We start from the raw sequence: 24,537 nt of genomic DNA, 5'->3' as shown, positions 1-24,537 counted from the left end.
GAGGAGCAGATTCAATGTATGAGCAGCAGCCAATGGTTGTGATGTGAGGGTAGGACTCCTCCACTTTAGACCAAGCAGCCTTCATGTTCGCAGCATTGTCTGTCACCAGTGCAAATACCTTCTGTGGTAAGGCCAAAGGTCATTGATGACTGCCTTCAGCTCATCTGCAATGTAGATACCGGTGTGTCTGTTGTCCCTTGTGTCTGTGCTCTTGAAGAATACTGGTTGAGGGGTGGAGAGGATGTAGTTAATTATTCCTAGCTGACGAACATTTGACCACTCATCAGCGATGATTGCAATACAGTCTGCTTTCTCTATGATTTGCTTGACCTTCACTTGAACCCTGTTGTACTCTGCATCCAGCAAATGAGTAGATAAAGCATGTTTGGTTGGAGGGGTGTATGCTGGGCAAAGAACATTCAGAAATCTCTTTCAATACACATTGCCTGTGAGCGTCAGAGGTGAACCAGTTGCATACACATCTCGAGCAAGACATTCATCAGCATTTCTCTGACTACGTTCCTCCATTGAGTCAAACGTCTGATTCCAGGAGGACATGAGCTGTTGCTATCGATAAGGTGTCTGATACATCATTTTCACCTCAAATAGAAGTAGAGGGACTTTTGTCAGAGGTTGATTGTTGTGAGCACTGAGGGAACTTTATGTACTTGGCCAGGTGATTCTGCATCTTTGTTGCATTCTCCACATATGATTTGGCACAGTATTTGCAAATGTACGTTAGCTGCAGTGAAATGTCTCCACACTTCAAATAGTGCCCGTGGCATTTTCCTGTAAAGATTAGAAAAAAATGAGTAAAAAAACAAACAAATACAATTCCATGTACTGATAAATAGTTAAGCAGTTAAATTAAACAACTCCTGCGTAAGATAAATGTGTTCAAATGAAACATGTATGGAAACAGGTGAATTAACACTCCTCAGTTAGTAGGCTCAAGCAAGCTAAAATCCACATGGTAGCAAAAACTAACTAGCAGAAATTGTTAACAAGTTAGAAATTATTTAAACACACTTTGCTGTAGGCTACTATTTACTAGTTAACAAAAAATCATGTATGTCAAATAAAATATATTCACCCCACCCAGTATTGTAATCAAAACGTACCAAAAAGCATGTAGTCCTTGGATCAGACAGTGTAGTAGTGTGGGCTCAATAGCATCTCATTAGTGTGCAAGATCTTGAGAATCAGCTGTACATGTGATGGAAGAGTACACTGCACATGTGATGAAAGAGTACACTGCACATGTGATGGAAGAATGCACTGTGCATGCAGAGGGTTGCAATTCCATTGAATTGGGGAAAGTTTAACCAAAATATGGCCACAAGACCTAGAATTGCCTTACGTGTATCCCACAAAAAAAGGTTCACTGTTACAAGCTAACTTTGTGATGAATTTAAGCAAAATTCCCCAAATTCCCGGGCTTAACTTCCCATGGAAAATTTCCGGAAAGTTACCAGAAAGTTTCCGACCCTTTGCAGCCCTGGTCAAAAACAGCATTGACGTTCTCAGCAAAACGTTCATGGGGTGAAACTCAACAGCATACCTTAACAAATATGCTTTCTTCATTGCGTTGGAGGAGGAAAGTTGTTTCGGTAACTTAGTTAGAATAGGTTAGCAGTCTGGATTGAACAAGGCCCCACGTCTTTCTCTGCTGGATTAGGACTGCGCCTCTTACTACTGGACCACTGTGGGTTATAGAATAAAGAGAACTGCTCATAAATCGAGCTGCCAGAAATATTTCATGCCTGACGTATCTTTGACAGTCCATTTTTTTTAACAGACAATACGTTATGACAGAAGACAGCAACTTACAGGTAGCATGCACAACCATCTGCTCTGCCGTGTAAAACAGACATAGCCATTTGGGAAATGTTTTACTTAGAAACGCATAAGATGCACAACCATGCTAATAGCATATGGTGGCTTAGCTATAGTTAGGAGTCATTTTTAAATACAGTGTTTGGTAAATGTGTTGCTTGTATACAGTTTAAGCATAATATACATAATTAATTATATAAAACAGATTTACCAATATTATTCAGTCAAAGTTATCACAATCAAAGGCTTCTCAGTTGATAAAAATGGTAGTAGTAAAATACACTGCTATTTCACCAGTGACTTTATATTCTGCAATCCCAAACAAAAATGTAATACGCTTTGGCGTTTTCAAACAATATATATTGTTTCCGAAGACCATTCACCAGCCCTGTATAACGCAATGATTTCTACCTGACACTTGAATGCAATTTGCATTTCTATACACATCAATGGAGGGAGTATTAATATCAGAGACGAGTGGAGATGAGGATTCTCAGTCCTATTACCATAGTCTATGTGCCCTTCTGTCGTTCTGTCTGCACAATGCCAAATGTGCTCTTAAACTCTATACGCAGCGCCCTCTAGTGAACTAACTCGCCTCTCACAAATTGTTTCGATGGAGAGGACCGTTCGTCAGTGGAGGCTGCTGAGGGGAGGACGGCTCATAAGAATGGCAATGAGCAAATGGAATGGCATCAAACACCTGGAAACCATGAGCTTGATGTCATATTCCCATCCAGCTATTCCTATAAGCCCGTCCTCCCCACCAACCTCCTGTGTGTTTCGCATGTCACTTAATGTTTTGTAACTAAATTATGAGTAGTGTTGCCTTTATTGGCGTGCGTGTGTGTATTATGCCTGTATATGTAGCGGGTGTGTCAGCATCCACCTCGCAGAGACCGTAAAAGTAGAGGATTCTAGTCATGACAGGAACTCACTAAGAGAACTCTACTGGGTTCTCTCTATTCACCTAGTTGTTATCCCAACCCTGAGCCACACACAGCGGTACCCACCCAGAAATATCTCCTTACAGCTGCTAAAATGAGGGAGAGAAAACTGGAGAGAAGGCAAGAATAATGGGGGGGGGGGGGTGTTAAATAATGATAAGCCACATATATAAAAGTGCTTTCGCTACATATTTCCTTTCGAGTGAGGTCATTTACGATAAGCCATGCCTCGGTCTTTCTTTCTTTCTTTGTCTCTCTCTTTCACTCTCTCTCGCTCTCTCTCCCCTCATTTTGTCTTCCTCTCTCCCGTGAGTGAAGCAAGGGCAGCTAACCCCAGACCTCCAGCAGACCTCCATCACGTCAAGCTTGACCTTGGCTCCCCACCAAGTGCATATAGTAATCCGTCCCCATACCATTCCTCAAGAGGGATACGCCACTAAACATCCATTAGTTAATCCAACATACAGTTTCACCACATGGAAGAGATTCTGCTGTATGTATAATGGACCACATACACACACACGGTATATCAGCAAATGTAAAGGTAATGTAGAAGCAACAAATGCTCTCACATCGCCAGCTCTTAGTCCAATTGCACAGATGTGTTACATGGTTGTTGTTATGTAACGCTGGGGAAACGTTGAGTGAACTCACTCAAAATAACCCCTGCTTCCAGACCGGCTGGCTGCTCACGGACCGCAAATCCGATCATCCATGTGATTTAATCCAAACTTAATTCTAGGGGAAATAATGAATGTATTCTCTTTAGGGAAACGCTTACGTAACGTTCAAAACACAGCTAAAGGTAGTTCTGTACTTTCCTCTGTGAGGGATTGGTGGCCTTTGGTTGAAATTTTCTCTGGTATTGGACGTCAGGAAGGAAGGAGGACTTTGGGCATCCAGGTTTATGGGTCGGTGTGTAGCCAAAAGAAGACTGTGTGTATGTGTTTCTACACTGGGACTTACCTCCGCAGTCTCCCATAGAGACTGTAATAGCTTCAGTATGGATAGACCTTTTGTTCGGAAACTACTCAAACACTAATAACCAATGCCTTTGACCATTAGTCCGTTCTGATTATAAGTAAAACAATATTATACTGTGCCTTTCTCAGTTTGACAAACAAGTCAGGAATGACTAACAGCCCACCAGCAAAGGGTTTTCATATACACTGAGTGTACTAAACATTTGGAACACCTCCCCCCTTTAGCCCTCACAACAGCCTCAAATCGTCAGGGCATGCACTCTACAAAATGTCAGAAGTGTTCTGACCCAGACGCTGGATGCTGACCCATGTTGACTCCAATGCTTCCCACAGTTGTGTCAAGTTGGCTGGACCATTCTTGACACACAAAAAATGTTGATAAACTATTTCTTCACATTATAAGCGCAGCTACGCGCACACGGCAAAGCGCGAATGTTTCATTAGATGGAAAACACCATTATCAAAAGAGACCGCAAATGTGATTATGCAGGTAATGTTTTTATTATAAAGGTGCATTTTTATGGTGAAAGTGATCTTCCCCAAGCTTGAAACTGACGCGCTGCTTATATATATACCAGTTAGGCTCTATACCTCTTGTAAAGCGGATTAATGTGCTTCATTTGAAGTTATTTGCCCACTTTAGTTGCGATTTGGCCACTTTAGTTGCGATACAAACCTTATCAAACAGAAAGGCCTATGGGCATGAGTTATGAATGTTACCCATCAGACTATTATTGATTTAATCTTGTCTTTACATTTACTAAATAATATATGTGTGAAATGTAGAATGGACCATTATCATCCACCTGTCTCAAAAACAGAGGCAGCGGAAAAAATACATGTCATCTATGCACTTAAATAGCGAATGGAGGACGCTTTTCCTGTGGTTCATTTTCATGCCAGACAGGTGGGCTATACTCCTGTTGTAAAGTGCTTAATATTGTGTGGCGGTAATACAGTCACCGTATCAGCCCTTCACCGTGCACCTACTACAACACCCCTACCACGGCACTTCAATCTTTTGTCATGCCCATACACCCTCTGAATGGCACACCATACACAATCCATGTCTCAATTGTCACAGGGCTTAAAAAACATTCTATAACCTGTCTCCTCCCCTTCATCTACAATTATTGAAGTGGATTTAATAGGTGGCATCAATAAGGGATCATAGCATTCACCTATAATCACCTAATCACCTCACCTAGTCCCAAACAAACTGGATTGTGTCCCAAATGACAATTCCCTTTATAGTGCTCTACTGTTGACCAGGGCCCATAGGGAATAGGGTGCCATTTGGGACGCATCCCCGGTCTCACTGGCCTTATGTGGTCACTCAAGGAGACCATTAGGGCTGTAGCTGATCCTATGTCTCCCAGACACTAACCTAGCTTAGCAGTCATGGTCAAGATGAGAAAAAAAAAGACTGTCGGGGGGAGGTTCTCTCCTGCACTGTTGAACCAATCCAGTAAATGTGGAGGAGGAGTTAAGATGGAGTGTCGCCTTCTTAACATCCAAGAGCGGAAGTCGCATCACTGGCTCCCTTTTCCATTTCCCCTGAAAACTGGATGCATTTGTGCTTTGAGGTAGTGCAGTGGGAAACTGGGTGACTCAGTGGGGAGACCAGGGGAAGTAGGATTGGGGTCAACAACACAGCAAGAGACCCTATTGAAATATATTGTAATTGGTAACCCAAACTGTCCCTTAATAACCCAATGGGCCAATCAGAAGGGTGCTGGATGGGACTTAGTCCCGTAAACGTTATGTTCAAGGTGAACCACAATTCGAGAATCGTGATTTAACTTACTTCCTGGATTGACTGAATTGAAAACTGAATTGACCCTATCCCTGGCTGATATGGAATAGAGTTAGGAGCGGGCTTGCGTCCTTCCACAGGATGCATTGTAAGTTATACCCATCACCAAAAAGATACTCTAATGTACTTACTAATGCAAAAGGACAGCACAGCAGTCAACCCACTCTTACATTTCCACAACTACCCCATACAGTGAAATGGAGATATGACATGTAAATGCATTCAACCATCATTACCATCTCCTAGAAGTGTGTGCGCTGTTAGGACATGAACCTAATAAGACCCCCAGATCGCATTTCAGACCTAACTGTATGATTACGACATTAGTCCAAATGGCCATTCATTATCTATGTGGTGTGCATGTGTGTGTGCGTGCGTGCCTACGTGTGTATATATATGTATTTGTTACTGTAAATGCCCCCTCCCTCCACTCAGTACCTGGACTTGGTTTTGAGGTGTGGTCAAATTGGGACCCAAGGGAAGAACATTAATAATTAGGCACAGATCGAAATTTACCTGTAGGAAAATGGGGGATGGTCATGCTTTATCAATTTCAGTCAAGGGGAGAGTTTAGTAATTTTTTAAATAATCTAGTCTAGGGGAGGATCATGTCATTTGGAATTTCGATATTTCTCAGTGTTTTAAAATTAGTTGCTTATTAGACTGTATATCAATGTGTGCCTGATGCCGCCCCTCATCTCTGATGAGCGTGATATCAATTGAGCCTATAGGCCATTTAGTGTGGTCTCAAAGTGATCCATAGCCTATATGATATAGGCTACGAAGTGCATGCTGGGAGAAGCACAGAGCAAAGTTATATTTCCAAGACAGCTGCCGTGATGGAGTAAATAAAACTCGGCTGCATTAGACACTGCAGTGGTTATTCTAACCCTGAACCTCGGCCTGCAGTGAGCCTGCTCTGCTCTTGCTGATCAAAAACGTGTTGGTGTGCTGCTTAACCAATGGCTGCGCTGTGAAGGGCTATGGTGGTAGGTCAGGACTAGCCTATCCTCTATTCAGTTTGAGAAGGACCGTGTGAAGATGAGAAAGAGGACCATATAGCTTGCCACTACAATAATTGATTTTTATTAAAAACAACCTGTTTCTTGCTTATGATGTATCTATCGGAGTTATTGACCTCACAATAAGCCAGATTCAACTAACTTACATTGTGGTGCTGAAACTTGAAGCAGCAGCCGCGGCACAATCAATCAGAAATGGACAGCTCATGATGCTGAAAGTAGCCAAATTCCAATAGGCATTATTCATTTCAAAATGTTAATTTTATGAACAACAAGAGGGCTTTGTGTTGGAGCCTATTTCTTCCTATTTAAGAAATAAGAGGTAGGCCTACCTGTTAGACAGATTAAATTAGGCTATAGGCTGCTATATCCAAAGATGTGTCAGTTAATTTCATCATGCACTCTTTAAATAGCTCTGTGTCAGTGAAGGGCTGTTAAGTTAAAACCAAGACTCAAATTGTGGTGGTATACCATAGGCCTACCTTTTATTAAAGAAAATGACTAAATGCACAGGCCCTTGTTAGTTTAAGATTTTGAAGAACATAACACAGATCAGATTATATAAAGCGATCTTTTACAGAGATTTGGTCCGCAATGCTAGAAACAACCTGGAAAATACTCTGGAAAGACGTGACTCTGATGCATATGTGGATATCATTGTTTTGTTTATTTGACATTCAGAGGCTGACTTTGCTTGAGAAGTAATCTAATTCGGTCACTATCAATTGATTAAGCTGTTCACTTTCTGTACAATATTAGATGTTCAAACCCAGACAGCCTTTAGGGAAACACTTGTGACCTTCTCTCGTTGAATTAAGCCACGGAAGAAGAGTAGCTAACAGCGTGTGTGTGTGTGTGTGTGTGAGAGAAAGAGGGGGGGGGGGGGGGGGGGGGGGGGGTAAGTTCGTACCACGACCATAACCACACCTGTGGGTGCCAGTACAGAGTTATGCTTTACAAACCTCAGTGCTGGCCGCGTTCTATTTTATGAATGAAACCCTTACTGTGCAGTGGCACATGAGAGGTACAATATGCATGAGACCAATCTCCTTCAGCTCATGGAAATCAATAGCACCACAGCCTCAGCTCCACATTTCAGGCCATCCTTTCCAGGGGAACCTGGAGGTCAAGGTCTCCCCATCTGCACTTCTCATTACTTTTAAAGAGATTTACAGAGATCGAGTCAATCCACCTGCCAGAGTCTAACAATGAAGCCTAATCTGTATTCAGTTAGTTCAACTTGTGTCATCGGGTGTCTTCAGTGCATTCATGTGTCTTCATAAAGTACTTGGGTAGTTCTGAATTGGTTTGTACACATGAGAATGATTTGCTCGTAGGGGATCTGGTCAGGGACCTCCTGAGCTGTTGTGGCCAGGGTGGGTGAAGATTGAATCTCACCATTGTGCATCAGGCCAAAATAACAGTGTGTAAAGTAAAATAATACACTCTTAGAAAAATAAAAAGGGTCCCCATAGGAGAACGCTTTTTGGTTCCAGGTAGAACACTTTTTGTTCCATGTAGAACCCAAAAGGGTTTTGCCTGGAACCAAAAGGTTTCTATCTGCAACCATAAAGTGTTCTTCAAAGGGTTCTCCTATGGGGACAGGCGAAGAACCCTTTAAGCTTCTAGATAGGACCTTTTTTTGCATGTATATGTTATTCTGCAGATACTGAATGATATCTTCTAACATTTAACCCACCACGTTGTTTTGGACCAGACCGAATTACGTTAAGGGACACTAGTTTAGATGTATTTTAAAAGGCTGAATGACTTGGGTAAAACGTGTCAAATTAGTATTATTGGAAAGGCCAAATAAAAAAGCTATTAAAATGCTACGCACGTCTTTTATGGAAGGTAGTTGACTTTAGTGACATTAGCATTTATATTGATGGCCACACATTCACAGTGCCTCTGGTCATGTCAGATACATGGACTGATGATGGCAGGGTATGCTGGAAATTATTCTGACTTAAATCGGAAACTAATGACTTTCAGATTTGAGAAACTAATACTGAAAAACAGAAACGGTGGCTTGAGGGATGACTAACTCTCTCTTTCTTACAACCTGACCAGGTGAACGTGCCGGCATCGAAGAGCTGGCGAAAAGTGATTGATTAGTGTCAATATACAGTGTTGACAACGTTCGTGTCATTTTGATTTTGGCCACTGTTGGTTTCTTCTTTTTTTTTCTTATAGCAGTATGGATTGGCCTAGTCTTCTAGATCTGCCTATAGAGGGGTTGGCCTGCAATGAAGTGTCATTAGTTAAATACCGGACACGGTTATAGAGTAATGAATTGGATTGACTCAATTTAAATGAATGGGCTATCAATCAAAGCCATTGTGCCACTGACTTCTGAAAGCTTGACTGCTTCACTTGAAATCATGTTAAGATTAATAAATACATTTTGTAGAATTTAATGGCAATTTCAATGGGAGAACTAGAGAATTAGAGAGTAACAGCTGTACCACAGAAACTGCCGCTTCAGTTCACATTGGATTCTTCCAAAGCTTTCTTTCTTAATGATTTTCTCTCAGTGGCTATCTGATAGGGGTGTAGCAGCCTTTAGCTGTTGTGCTGCAGACCGTGTCCCAGTGTCACTCTTCAAAAGAAGAGAACACCACTACAGCAGCTGCCACTGAACCACTTCATTATTGATGTTGGCTTCCAAACAGCGGTTGGCGTCTAATCTGAGGAATGTCAAACATCTGACATTGGCGTTGTATGGTCGATCCCCTGAGACGATAAAACATCGCCTTGGCATTTATTTCACAGACCTTAGTTCCTTTTTAACGTATCATAGCAGCGTGCGCTGTTAATTCTAACTTTTAAAGGTGCGAAGCCACATCATGTGGCGCTATACACAGTTCATCTCCCAAACTCTGCAGGCTATTACACCATGTTAATGACTTCATAGCTGACGCTACAAATCACTTATTTTTGTCATTGCCAGTATGTGGGAGCTGCCGACAGCCTTGGCAGAGAAGATAGCATTTGAATTGTGTGTGTGTTTCTGAAGAGAGTTCAGAGATAATGTAAATAAAATTTTCTAATTATTAATCCAATTATTTCATTTTGCCAGTATCCCCCTGCATTACTTTATAATGGACATTATTTTTCATACAAATACACCAAGGAAGCAGAAAAGTCTTATCATGTCACCCTGTTTTCCATCTGTTGCAATGGCCCTTTGAGTCATTTGAATGGTTTTTCATAAGACTCTGCATCCCTGAGGAAGGAAACGGATGCTGTATGAATTAAACAAGAGTAGTTCCTCAACGGGCTTCAAAGACCTGTGTCAAAGTCAAATAGTGAAGACTTCCTAGAGGCTGACAACATCCAGGGTTGGCTGGTGTGCCCAAGAAAGTGAAAGCATGCACAGACCAGCTGGCTGGTGTGCTTACGGACATATTCAATCAATCCCTATCCCAGTCTGCTGTTCCCACATGCTTCAAGAGGGCCACCACTGTTCCTGTTCCCAAGAAAGCTAAGGTAACTGAGCTAAACGACTATCGCCCCGTAGCACTCACTTTCGTCATCATGAAGTGCCATGAAAAACTAGTCAAGGATCAAATCACCTCCACCCTACCTGACACCCTAGACCCACTCCAATTTGCTTACCGCCCCAATAGGTCCACAGACGACGCAATCGCAATCACACTGCACACTGCCCTAATCCATCTGGACAAGAGGAATACCTATGTAAGAATGCTGTTCATCGACTACAGCTCAGCATTTAACACCATAGTACCCTCCAAACTCGTCATTAAGCTCGAGACCCTGGGTCTCGACCCCGCCCTGTGCAACTGGGTCCTGGACTTTCTGTGTTGAGGGTAGGAAACAACATCTCCACCCCGCTGATCCTCAACACTGGGGCCCCACAAGGGTGCGCTCTCAGCCCTCTCCTGTACTCCCTGTTCACCCCTGCGTGGCCATGCACGCCTCCAACTCAATCGACACTACAGTGGTAGGCATGATTACCAACAATAACGAGACGGCCTACAGGGAGGAGGTGAGGGCCCTCGGAGTGCGGTGTCAAGAAAACAACCTCACACTCAACGTCAACAAAACAAAGGAGATGATCGTGGACTTCAGGAAACAGCAGAGGGAGCACCCCCCTCTCCACATCGACGGGACAGTAGTGGGGAAGGTGGAAAGTTTTAAGTTCCTCGGCGTACACCACAGACAAAGGTGCAACAGCGCCTCTTCAACCTCAGGAGGCTGAAGAAATTTGGCTCGTCACCAAAAACACTCAAACTTTTACAGATGCACAATCGAGAGCATCCTGTCGGGCTGTATCACCACCTGGTACGGCAACTGCTCCGCCCACAACCGCAAGGTTCTCCAGAGGGTAGTGAGGCCTGCACAATGCATCACTGGGGGCAAACTACCTACCCTCCAAGACACCTACACCACCCGATGTCACAGGAAGGCCAAAAAGATCATCAAGGATAACAACCATCCGAGCCACTGCCTATTCACCCCTCTATCATCCAGAAGGCAAGGTCAGTACAGGTGCATCAAAGCTGGGACCGAGAGACTGAAAAACAGCTTCTATCTCAAGGCCATCAGACTGTTAAACAGCCATCACTAACATTGAGTGGCTGCTGCCAACATACTGACTCAAATCTCTAGCCACTTTAATAATTAAAAATCGGATGTAATAAATGTATCGTTAGTCACTTTAAACAATGCCACTTTATATAATGTTTACATACATACATACATATGTATATACTGTACTCTATCCCATCTACTGCATCTTGCCTATGCCGTTCGGCCATCGCTCATCCATATATTACATATTTTTATTCATCAAATCAAATCAAATTTTATTTGTCACATACACATGGTTAGCAGATGTTAATGCGAGTGTAGCGAAATGCTTGTGCTTCTAGTTCCGACAATGCAGTAATAACCAACAAGTAATCTAACTAACAATTCCAAAACTACTGTCTTGTACACAGTGTAAGGGGATAAAGAATATGTACATAAGGATATATGAATGAGTGATGGTACAGAGCAGCATAGGCAAGATACAGTAGATGGTATCGAGTACAGTATATACGTATGAGATGAGTATGTAAACAAAGTGGCATAGTTAAAGTGGCTAGTGATACATAATACATACATGTATTACATAAGGATACAGTCGATGATATAGAGTACAGTATATACGTATGCCTATGAGATGAATAATGTAGGGTAAGTAACATTATATAAGGTAGCATTGTTTAAAGTGGCTAGTGATATATTTACATCATTTCGCATCAATTCCCATTATTAAAGTGGCTGGAGTTGAGTCAGTGTCAGTGTGTTGGCACAGTGTGTTGGCAGCAGCCATTCAATGTTAGTGGTGGCTGTTTAACAGTCTGATGGCCTTGAGATAGAAGCTGTTTTTCAGTCTCTCGGTCCCAGCTTTGATGCACCTGTACTGACCTCGCCTTCTGGATGATAGCGGGGTGAACAGGCAGTGGCTCGGGTGGTTGATGTCCTTGATGATCTTTATGGCCTTCCTGTGACATCGGGTGGTGTAGGTGTCCTGGAGGGCAGGTAGTTTGCCCCCGGTGATGCGTTGTGCAGACCTCACCACCCTCTGGAGAGCCTTACGGTTGAGGGCGGAGCAGTTGCCGTACCAGGCGGTGATACAGGATGCTCTCGATTGTGCATCTGTAGAAGTTAGAAGTTTGTGAGTGCTTTTGGTGACAAGCCGAATTTCTTCAGCCTCCTGAGGTTGAAGAGGCGCTGCTGCGCCTTCTTCACAATGCTGTCTGTGTGAGTGGACCAATTCAGTTTGTCTGTGATGTGTATGCCGAGGAACTTAAAACTTGCTACCCTCTCCACTACTGTTCCATCGATGTGGATAGGGGGGTGTTCCCTCTGCTGTTTCCTGAAGTCCACAATCATCTCCTTAGTTTTGTTGACGTTTTCATTCCTTTACACTTGTGTGTATAAGGTAGTTGTTGTGAAATTGTTAGATTACTTGTCAGATATTACTGCATGGTCGGAACTAGAAGCACAAGCATTTCGCTACACTCGCATTAACATCTGCTAACCATGTGTATAAGACCAATAAAATTTGATTTGATTTAGATTTTAACCTGCTTAAATGAATACCGCCCCATAGCAGTCAAGTCGGTAGCCATGAAGTGCTTTGAAAGGCTGGTCATGCCTCACATCAACAGCATCCTCCTAGATACCCTAGACCCACTCCAATTCGCATACCGCCCCAACAGAGTCACAAATGACCCAAATGCACTCCACACTGCCCTTTCCCACCTGGACAAAAGGAACACCTATTTGAGAATGCTGTTCATTGACTACAGCTCAGTGTTCAACACCCTAGTGCCCACAAAGCACATCACTAAGCTAAGGACTCTGGGACTAAACACCTCTTTTTGCAACTGGATCCTGGACTTCCTGACGGGCCGCCCCCAGGTGGTAAGGGTAGGCAACAACACATCTGCCACGCTGATCCTCAACACGGGGCCCCTCAGGGGTGCGTGCTTAGTCCCCTCCTGTCCTCCCTGTTCACCCATGACTGCGTGGCCAAGCACGACTCCAATACCATCATTAAGTTTGCTGACGACACAACAGTGGTAGGCCTGAATACTGACAACGATGAGACAGCCTATAGGGAGGTCGTCAGAGACCTGGCAGTCCTGTGCAAGGACAACAACCTCTCCCTCAATGTGAGCAAGACAAAGGAGCTGATCGTGAAACTTTTTTACTCCTCAAAAAGTCAATATTTTCTTAACTATTTTCTTAAAACTACATTCTTGGTTAAGGGCTTGTAAGTAAGCATTTCACGTTAAAGGTCCACACATGTTGTATTCAGCGCATGTGACAAATACAATTTGATTTGAGTATACCACAACTTGTGCATTGACTGAAGCAACTTTAAACACAGTTGTAAATAAATTGATCACAGGCACATAAACTATCACTGGCCAGACCGAACAAAGTTATTTTGAACTACACTTGAACTCTTGCCAACCCAATGTTTATATCCCAGGACAAATTAGCTAGCAACAGTAAGCTAGCTAGCTAAATTGCCATACATTTTTTATGCTTTTTGACCTTTCCCCAAATTAATATAATTGGTTCAGAATTTATTTTGATAAGTGTCCTGATCGTGTCTGGTGTGGGGGTACAAAATGAACATGCGCGTGAACGTTTTGGTCAGCATGTTAGACTTAAGTTCCTCCGTACGTTTCCCCAACTAGATGAGGAACTTTTATTTTACCAGTGTCACCACCCTGTGTTACTTTTAAAGGATTCACTCCTGGGACTTCCATCAAGGGCTTTTTTACTAAGTGACTCAAAGTCCATTGTGAATAATGCAAAAGGAGTGCCTGTATCCTCAAGTTTCCCCTTCTCTCATCTTGTAGTTTGTGAACAGGAGCTTAAGCGCGGAAGGACTCTTCACTCTGATTGGATAAGTGAGTTCCCTTCCCATAAGCACCACTTTGGCGGCGCTGCGACTCGAGCGCATTAATAACGTTGGAGACTTGGGGGACTGGTCTTTTTTATTTGATTTATGTAACCTTTAACTAGGCATTCTTATTTACAATGATGGCCTATCAAAAGTCAAAAGGCCTCCTGCGGGGGAGGCTGGAATTAAAATAAAATTTAAAAAATACAAATATAGGACAACACACAGCACGACAAGAGAGACACCACAACACTACATTAACAGATACCTAAGACGACAACATAGTATGGCAGCTACACAACAACAACATGGCAGCAGCACAACATGGTAGCAGCACAAAACATGGTACAATCATTATTTGGCACACACAAAAGCATCAAGGGCAGGAAGGTAGAGACAACAATACATCACACGAAGCAGCCTTCTCTGTGCCTCTTCTCGCACTGGTCCCCTGGCTCACACGGTTTACGTCGCTCACTTAGATTGATCTTCATTTGGACTGCTTTCTTTTTTGTCTCTTTTTTTCTGCTGAGTAATGCTGTGCTCGTTACCAAACCGATTGGCCACGCAGGAGTCAGCGGTTCTGCTCATGAATGGAGAGGGGTGCGCTGAGGAAATTGCGGCCCCAGTGTGGTCGTTGTCGTCACAAGGATATTGAAAGTAGGGATGTGAGGAAGAGTGAAATTGGTTGCCAATGTGGAAAGTTTCACTTTTTACCTTGGTGTATTTAGATTTGTGGGATTTCCAGGAAGTTAATATAGGAAGGGGGTCTCCATCTCCGGTTCTGTAGCGCCACAGGCTTTTGTTCCAATCCAGCACTATTCCGAATTATCCATTTTAATGACGGCCTTCAATGTGGCCCACTGTTAGCTGAATCAGATGTGTTAGTGCTGGGCTTAAACACCCTGTAGTTCTTAGAAGACCCAGGAGTCAGAAAACCTTGATCTTGATCATCATTTGTTCCTTCTTTTAATGTTAAATTGACTTTTTGATATTTCCCCTTGAAAATAAGTAAGAGTAATGATATTTGTGTAGGGCATGGATGGATAACTCTGGTCCACAGTTGATACAGTGTCTACTGGTTATTTTTTTAATCTAGAAGTGAATTAATTCATTCATGTCACCGATTATGCACAAGCCTGGAAGAAACTAAGAAAGAAACAAAAACCAGCACAGCATCCACATGTTCAGTAAACTGTAAAAGGCAGTTCATGGAGTCAAAAAGCAAAACAAAAAAAATGCTTTAATAGTATTGATGCTGATAAGTTTTCGAAAGAGCAGATCTTGGCAAAGTGTCAGATAGCTTATTTAAAGTAATTGAGGAACAGTTTGTTGGCGCTAATCTTTATTCTATCACATTATGTTGAAAAGCCATTAATTAAATGTCACCTAGATAACCTTAGACGTGCTTCAATTAAACATTTCTTTGTCACAGCACAAATCTTTCTGGTCCTTTCGCTCACATTTTCTTGGCGAGTGTACAGTATATATTTAAATCAGTAATCTGTTTATGCCATGATAAACAAGAACATTTAGTTCACTGACAGAGTATTTCTGTTGAAGGCCATGAAAAATGACAGCAGGAGAGGAATACAAAAATACTCACTCTTTCTCCCTTTCATATGCACATCTGATACGGTGTACAGCTCACATCACATCTCTCCATTTTGTTTTGGAATTAATCATTTTTGCATGACCCTTAAAAAAGTAACATCTTCCTTCAAAATCATAGTTTGTATGTGTGACTGTGAATCATTTGCATCAGTGAAAACTGAACTTCTTAGTTGAACCGCTCACTTTGTACATAACATACAATTTGTCATTTATTGTTTGAGCACATTTCACGAACCACTTGCGCACTCACATTTTTACATTTTTAAAAAAATGTATTTAACTAGGCAAGTCAGTTAAGAACAAATTCTTATTTGCAATGACGGCCTACACTGGCCAAACCCGGACAACGCTGGCCCTATGGGACTCTCAATCACGACTGGTTGTGATACAGCCTGGAATCGAACCAGTGTCTGTAGTGACTGGTCAGGATTGAGGGAAAGATAAACGGAGCAAAGTTCTAAAATTCAATCAAGGATCTCTCTGTACTTTGCTCGGTTCATCTTTCCCTCGATCCTAACTAGTCTCCCAGTCCCTGCTGCTGAAAAACATCCCCACAGAATGACGCTGCCACCACCATGCTTCACTGTAGGGATGGTGCCAGGTTTCCTCCAGATGTGACACTTGGCATTCAGGCCAAAGAGTTCAATTTTGGTGTCATCAGACCAGCGAATCTGGTTTCTCATTGTCCAAGATTCGTTTAGGTGCCTCTTGTCAAATTCCACGAGGGCTGTCATGTGCCTTTTACTGAGGAGTGGCTACCGTCTGGCCACTTTACCATAAAGGCCTGATTGGCGGAGCACTGAAGAGATGGTTGTCCTTCTGGAAGGTTCTCCCATCGCCGCAGAGGAACTCTGGAGCTTTGTCAGAGTGACCATCGGTTCTTGGTCCCCTCCCTGACCAAGGCACTTCTTGCTCAGTTTGGTCGAGCGTCCAGCTCTAGGAAGCGTCTTGGTGGTTCCAAACTTCTTCCATTTAAGAATGATGGAGACCACTGTGTTCTTAGGGACCTTCAATGCTGCAGGAATTTTTTGATAGCCTTCCTCAGATCTGTGCCTAGACACGCTCTACTGACAATTCCTTCAACCTCATGGCTTGGTTTTTGCACTGACATACACTGGTAACTGTGGGACCTTATATAGACAGGTGTGTGCCTTTCCAAATCATGTCCAATCAATTGAATTTACCACAGGTGGACTCCAATCAAGTTGTAGAAACATCTCAAGGATGATCAATTGAAACTGGATGCACCTGAGCTCAATTTTGAGGTATTTCTGTTTAAATTTGTTTATTAATTTGCTAACATTTCTAAAAAACTGTTTTGGTTTTGTCATTATGGGTTATTGTTTAATAAATTTTAGAATAAGGCGGTAATGTAACAAAATATGGAAAAAGTCAAGGGGTCTGAATACTTTCTGAATGCACTGTATACCAACAATATTCTCTGGGAAAACATTCCAATTAAATATAGTAAGAACATTGGTACCAAAGGTCTCTTTTTCAGCAAATATACATAAATAAAAAAAACTAAAATATGGTGATATACTTACCAAAATACATAAATACTTGAAACAAGGCAAATAGTGTAAAATAAATTATTTTCACTCTTCCAACAATTGTATGCTGTTCTCTCCAGCCCCTTGATGAACTGAGCCAGTGATGCAATCACTCAGTGAGTCAATAGACTGAATGTTTAACAGTCTAGGTCATATTAACCCTCATGATTCATAAAACAACACCATAGCCCTTTACACTCGTATCTGCATACGGGTTGAAAATGGCAGATTTGGACACTGAGAAGTTCCTAAATTGGAACACATAGGCTGTACAGTAACATGCTATACATCACGTCAGAGTTCGAATTAGGGTTGAAGTCAAGTTCAGAATGGCTGTTTTGACTGACAGACATTCTGAACTTGAGAACCGCTCGTGACAAGAAGTTGCCCTCCTGCTAATTGTGCAACTTTTGAAACATGTTTGTTGCCCGAGTGAGGGTAATGCTTTAAATTAAGAATACTCAATGTATTTTGGAAGATGAGACATTGAGGATGATAATAAATACCACTTTGTACAAGCAAGCCAAACACACGTGAGTCCAAATGTGCACTTCAAATTTCCACATCGTAAAATGCATTTAATACACAGTGTGAGCGTTTCCGATCACTAAATTTGATGTACAGTTACAAGATTACATGGCTTTTTACCCTGGGTTGTCCTGAACAGAATGAGCCTATGTTTTCTGTAATGTGAAGAAAATTTGAAGTGAACCACACATCTGAATGCGCACCAAAATTACGATCTGCTTCTCTACATTGCCTTGTGAAATCAAAACACTGTAAGATCTATTTTATTATTTAGCTAGTCATGTTGGCAATAGAACAAGCTTTGAAATGCTGCCCACCTGACCCAGATTTTGATTTATAATGGACGATTTCTGTATTTCAAAAACAACAACAGTAATTGTGTGATGGCGCGGATGCAGGGCTGTGTTCCAACCAAAACAACTATAAGTGTGCACATACAGAGTCCTAATTTGGTGGATAAAATTAGGGCTATCAATTTTTGGACCTGTTTTGGCTGGTGATCGCTACTTGCAAAACTACTGGCTGAAATTTTACAGAAACCGTTATAACACATCTTTAATAGCCTGGATGCACAGGCCACTGGGCGAGTGGGGCCTGATGACTTAGTCAGTTGGAACATGGCGACAGTAACACCATGGTTGTTCAAACCCCGCAGTTCAAACACCGCATTTGCCACATATGTAGTCTACCAATTTGACTGTAGTTCAATATCTACAGCACAGTAGTTCAGGGTAGGGAGGTTTTGAGATACACAGAGGTAACTTAGCGACACACCATTGTTCTCTATTGTCTTGACATTGACCTGTCTGTGTCCCTACTGAGTACCTCTTTTGGGGAACCACTTCATCAAATCATATTTTATTTGACAATGTTTGATGTCTGACATTTAAACCAGACTAAGTGAAATATGAATAGGCCTATAATGTGTAGATAAGCTGAATAACCAACATAGCCTACGTGGATACATGATAGAGTTTATATTATATGTACGCTATGCTTAAACTTAATACTGCCCCCAGCCATAAGAAGTAGCTTGGATGAATAAGGTGCCCAGGGGTTCCCAGAGTAAACTGCCTGCTCCTCAGTCGCAGTTGCTAATATAAGCATATTATTAGTATATTTGGATAGAAAACACAGAGTTTCTAAAACTGTTTGAATGGTGTCTGTGAGTATAACATAACTCATATGGCAGGCAAAAACCTGAGAAAAAAATCCAACCAGGAAGTGGGAAATCTGAGGTTGGTCAATTTTCAACTCAGCTCCTATTGAAGATACAGTGGGATATTGGTCATGTTGCACTTCCTACGGCTTCCACTAGATGTCAACCGTCTTTGGAAACTTGTTTGAGGCTTCTACTGTGAAGGGGGGCTGAATGAGAGGGGAATGAGTCAGAGGTCTTCCAGCAGCCACGAGCTGGTCACACGCATTCACATGAGAGGTAGCTCCCGTTCCATTTGCTTTTCTGAAGACAAAGGAATTCTCCGGTTGGAATATTATTGAAGATTTATGTTAAAAACATCCTAAAGATTGATTCTATACATCGTTTGACATGTTTCTACGGACTGTAACGGAACTTTTTGACATTTCGTCTGCAACTAGTGAACGCCCTTCGTGAGTTTTGATTTGTTTACCAAGCACGCAAACAAAAGTAGCTATTTGGACATAAATGGACATTCTCAAACAAATCAAACATTTATTGTGGCATGGTTTGCTTTTTCCGTAAAGCTTTTTTGAAATCTGACACAGCGGTTGCATTAAGGAGAAGTGTATCTATATTTCCATGTGTAACACTTGTATTTTTATCAACATTTATAATGAGTATTTCTGTAAATTTATGTGGCTCTCTGAAAAATCACCGGATGTTTTTGGAACTACTGAACATAACGCACCAATGTATACTGAGATGTTTTGATATAAATATAAACTTTATCAAACAAAACATACATGTATTGTGTAACATGAAGTCCTATGAGTGTCATCTGATGAAGATCATCAAAGGTTAGTGATTAATTCTCTCTCTATTTCTGACTTTTGTGACTCCACTCTTTGGCTGGAAAAATGGCTATGTTTTTCTGTGACTTGGCTCTGACCTAACATAATCGTTTGTGGTGCTTTCGCAGTAAAGCCTATTTGAAATCGGACACTGTGGTGGGATTAACAACAGGATAAAATGGTATAAGACTTGTATGTTTGAGGAATTTTAATTATGAGATTTATGTTGTTTTGAATTTAGCGCCCTGCACTTTCAGTGGCTGTTGTCATATCGATCCTGTTAACAGGATTTCAGCCCTAAGACGTTAAAAAGGCTTTTATTGGCTGAAGAGAATAAGAATTTGTTAAAAAATACAATTAAAAATAAATAGAGCAGCTTCTTGGTTCCAACCGCCACCCACCCCTCGCAATGACTAATAATTACTGGGGCACTCTCGAAACCATTGTGAAGTCTGCTGCTAATCTGCTCTCATTGACTGGACCGGAGAGAACAAATTAAGTATCTAATGAGCGCCGTGACATAATTCAAATGAGCACGATCAATTTTGACATAACAGTCGTTAGCAACCAGCCAAGCTCTCCTTTACCCTCCGCTTCCCTCCATCCACACACATACAAACAAACATACCAGGCATGCACGCATATCAGACCATGCACGGACACGCTCTCTCTCTCTCTCTCTCTCTCTCTCACACACACACACAAACACCACTCGTCTCCACACACAAACACACCGCGCCCCGACACACACAACAATACCATTACTGCTCACTGTGCTCATCTATGTGACCAAGCTCTCTCTCTCTCTCTCCTACCCTTCCTCCTTGTAATACAGATTCATTGAATTAGGGCCGGGGCTCAGTAGCATTAGCGCTCCAGGATCAGTCTCAACTGGGAAGAGTGTGGATGTCTGCACTAAGCATAGTGCTGACAGGCTCTACGATAACAGCCCCTCATATTTTACTACCAGGCTCTGGCTCTCACAGACTGAGCAATTACCATGAGTGGATATAACCCTCGCTTGGAGTGTAGAACTCTGAGGGCTTTATCTCAATGTGATGACTGCACTGAATCGGTTATACCTTAGGGTAAATGGCTAATGCGTAATGTATGGTAACAATGATGTATCATAGCAATTTAATGTATGTAAAGCATCTGTTATTGCTTTTAGTGAGTCTATGAGCTCTCGGTGTTATGGCGCGACATAACAGCTGTTTTGAATGCGGTTAATAATTAGAAATTCACGCCAGATGTGACATTTAGATGTGGTGTTGCAACTATGCATGCCTTGACAGATATGTACAGTATATTACATGGGTATATGAAGTATGTCACAAGCTGTGACACGTGTTTATGAAGTATACTTAAGCACTAGATTGGAGGGCATTGAGGCTGGTTTCTTGAGGGATTGTGAGATATTGCTTGCATTAGAATGAGTTACGCAATGAATATATAGACTCAGTCCCTATGGAGTGCCTCATTGCCATTCAAATGCCATTAATCACCCTTCATAGTTTTCAAAGTTAGGCTTATTTTCCATGCTGGATGCGAGTGTGCAATGACAAGTGGAAAATGTTTGCCATAGTGTTTGAAAAAAAGGTCTGTATCATGGTACTGCCGTGACAACTGAAAAGTAGGGCTGAACCTATGCATGCCTCTCTGGCAGTCCTATACATACAACATTCATACAACGTTGCTATAACGTTCCACCCGGTCTGCTGCTTACACTATGTAAGGACATGACAGAGTGCAATATCAACCCCCCAAAAAACTTCTCAGTCGAAGATAATAATAATAATTCAGGTTGGGTGGTATCCAGATTTGTATATTATTATATCGTCATACTGTCCTTTTGTCATCCCGGGATTTAAGGTATTTCAGCTTAGTACACAAGCCCCCCCCCCCCCCCCAAAAAAAGCCACACACACACACAAAGACCAGAATGTTAACAAAATTAGCATAAGTACATGTGAATTTCCATGGAGGTCGCTAGATAAATATGCTACCTAGAATAAATGAATTGCAAAAGACAGGCAATCAAGCTCATAAAGTTATACATACAGTACATAGGTAGGAGCTACCGAATGTCATTTTGTTAAGTTTGGACATTTACAAGTGAATGTGAACAAGAGACATTGTGCAAATGAACAAAGGTTTGACGCATGCTTTTTGAAGGAAGAACTGTACTGGCTATGGAGCAGCATGTGTATACTGTACACTGTTTCAGTGTGGATTCTGGAGTCCCTAGGGCAACAGGCCTGCCTGCTCTGCTCAGAGAAGGGGGGGGGGGGGCAAGAACGGAGAGGAGAAAAAACAGAAAACGTAATGAAATCAAAGTAGCAGTGGTAGCTGTACAGATTTCTCAAACATGGCAGACAGCTAGCACTATATGATTCCCTGTCTCTTTATTAATTCAGCCACTTACTAAAATAACGAGCAAGTTAAACTTAGAGGTCGCGTGAACGCAGAATTCTGCATTTTTCACATAGAAAAAAAATGAGTAAACTCATAATATCTTGCTGCGTTTTGTAAACGCTGATGTAAAATGCTTCTTATTGTAATTTCTGCTCGGCATCAGACAAATCTTGTGCTTCAGTTGCACTTATTTACTCGGATGATAATTCACAAACAGGCATTCTATCAGCAGACTGCGCTCTGACTGATGTGTAGCTACTTTTCGATGTAGCATACCTTTCTCCTACTTTAAGCAAAACATTAGGAAATGTAGCTAGCTTCGTTCTAACTATGATAACATTTTGAAATATGATGGCCATGTATCAGTTTTGCAAAAACAAAAACGGGGCTGCGCACAATTGGCCTAGCGTCGTCCGGGTTAGGGAGAGTTTGGCCGGCAGGGATATCCTTGTCTCATCGCGCACTAGCGACTCCTGTTGCTGGCCGCTGACCAGGTCGCCAGGTGCATGGTGTTTCCTCTGACACATTGGTGCGGCTGGCTTCCGGGTTGGATGGGCATTGGGTCAAGAAGCAGTGCGGCTTGGTTAGGTTGTGTTTCGGAGGACGCATGGCTCTCGACCTTCGACCTCTCCCGATCCCTTACGGGAGTTGTAGTAATGAGACAAGACTGTAACTACTACCAATTGGATACCACAAATTGGGGAGAAACAAGGGGTAATTTTTTTTTACTATAAATAAATAACGGCTTTTTCATTGTAAGCTCATGTACTTGTGTGGCTGCCAGCCAAATAGCTTTGCACTTCTTATGTCATCTGATGAAAATGAAGCTATTTTCCCACGAAATGTGTTGCACTAATGTATTTTCTGTGAAGGAAAACTATAGTTGCACGCCTCTGATCGTTCTATTGAAGCAAAAAAACACTGTTGACTTAAAACGTAACCCCTGTCAGTACACAGTTGGAGTCACCTGCTCCCACTTTCTCCCGTTGTGCTATTTACAAACCAACACATGAGACTGGCTCAACTATTCTGGGGAACTACGGTAAGCTTCATAATGTAAAACAATGTAACATGTTAAATGAAGAACGAGATCTCCTAACATGTTGCACAATTTGACTACAGGTATTTACTTAAAAGTAGCAAACAAATAGAACTGATTTAAAAATAAATAGTTTCAACGGTATTAAAAACCATCCCATGGCTATTTCCTAACACCTCGATATACGGTATCTACGGTATACCGCCCAAGCCCTAATAATAATAATAACTTTATTTGTGACAGTCAGATTCAGAGTGCACAAATCTACTGTATGTCCAGTTCACAGAATAGGAGACGGTCCTGGAGTCAGGGACATAACATTCTCACTCTTTCTGTCTCTCTTTCCGCCGGAGGGACTTTTAATTTCTCATCACCGCAACTATAATGGGGAGTCAGTGGGTATATCTCAAATGGCACCCTTTATAGTTAAAAGTAGTGCACTAAATAGGGAATAGGGTGCCATTTGAAATGCTCACGAGTGGGCTCCCGAGTGGTGAAGCTGTCTAAGGCACTGCATCTCAGTGCTAGAGGCGTCACTTACAGTCCCTGGTTCGATTCAAGGCTGTATCATAAAGTTGATTGGGAGTCCTATAGTACGGCGCACAATTAGACCAGCGTCGTCCAAGTTAGGGTTTGGCCGGGGTAGGCCATCATTGTAAATAAGAATTTGTTCTTAACTGACTTGCCTAGTTAAATAAAATGAAAAAAAAATGCATCCTGGGAGTGTGGAGCCTGTAGACTTTGGTTAAAAGTGAGGCAGCAATGATAGGATTTATTTATCATGGGGCCAGTTGGCCAGCTAAGCATACTTCTTTGGCATTGATCCCCGGGAGAGACTGTCATTGTCAAGACCGCATCGTATAGGTATGAATGCACACTGAAAGGCAAACACACACAGTCTTATTTTTCCTAACCCTAAACCTAACCCGAACATTAACACTAACACTAGCTCCTAACCCTATACCTAACCCGAACATTAACACTAATACTAGCTCCTAACCCTAAACCTAACCCGAACACTAACACTAAGCATAGCTCCTAACCCTAACCCTAAACCGAACACTAACACTAACACTAAGCCTGGCTCCTAACCCTAACCCGAACACTAACACTAACACTAGCTCCTAACCCTAACCTGAACATTAACACTAACACTAGCTCCTAACCCTAAACCTAACCCGAACACTAAGCCTAGCTCCTAACCCTATACCTAACCCGAACATTAACACTAACACTAGCTCCTAACCCTAAACCTAACCCGAACACTAAGCCTAGCTCCTAACACTAAGCCTAGCTCCTAACCCTAAACCTAACCCGAACACTAACACTAAGCCTAGCTCCTAACCCTAAACCTAAC

The sequence above is a fragment of the Oncorhynchus mykiss genome, chromosome 16 (genome assembly GCF_057628025.1).
Source record: "Oncorhynchus mykiss isolate SJ-2025 chromosome 16, ASM5762802v1, whole genome shotgun sequence".
Lineage (NCBI taxonomy): Eukaryota > Metazoa > Chordata > Actinopteri > Salmoniformes > Salmonidae > Oncorhynchus > Oncorhynchus mykiss.
This window is presented reverse-complemented; position numbering follows the sequence as displayed.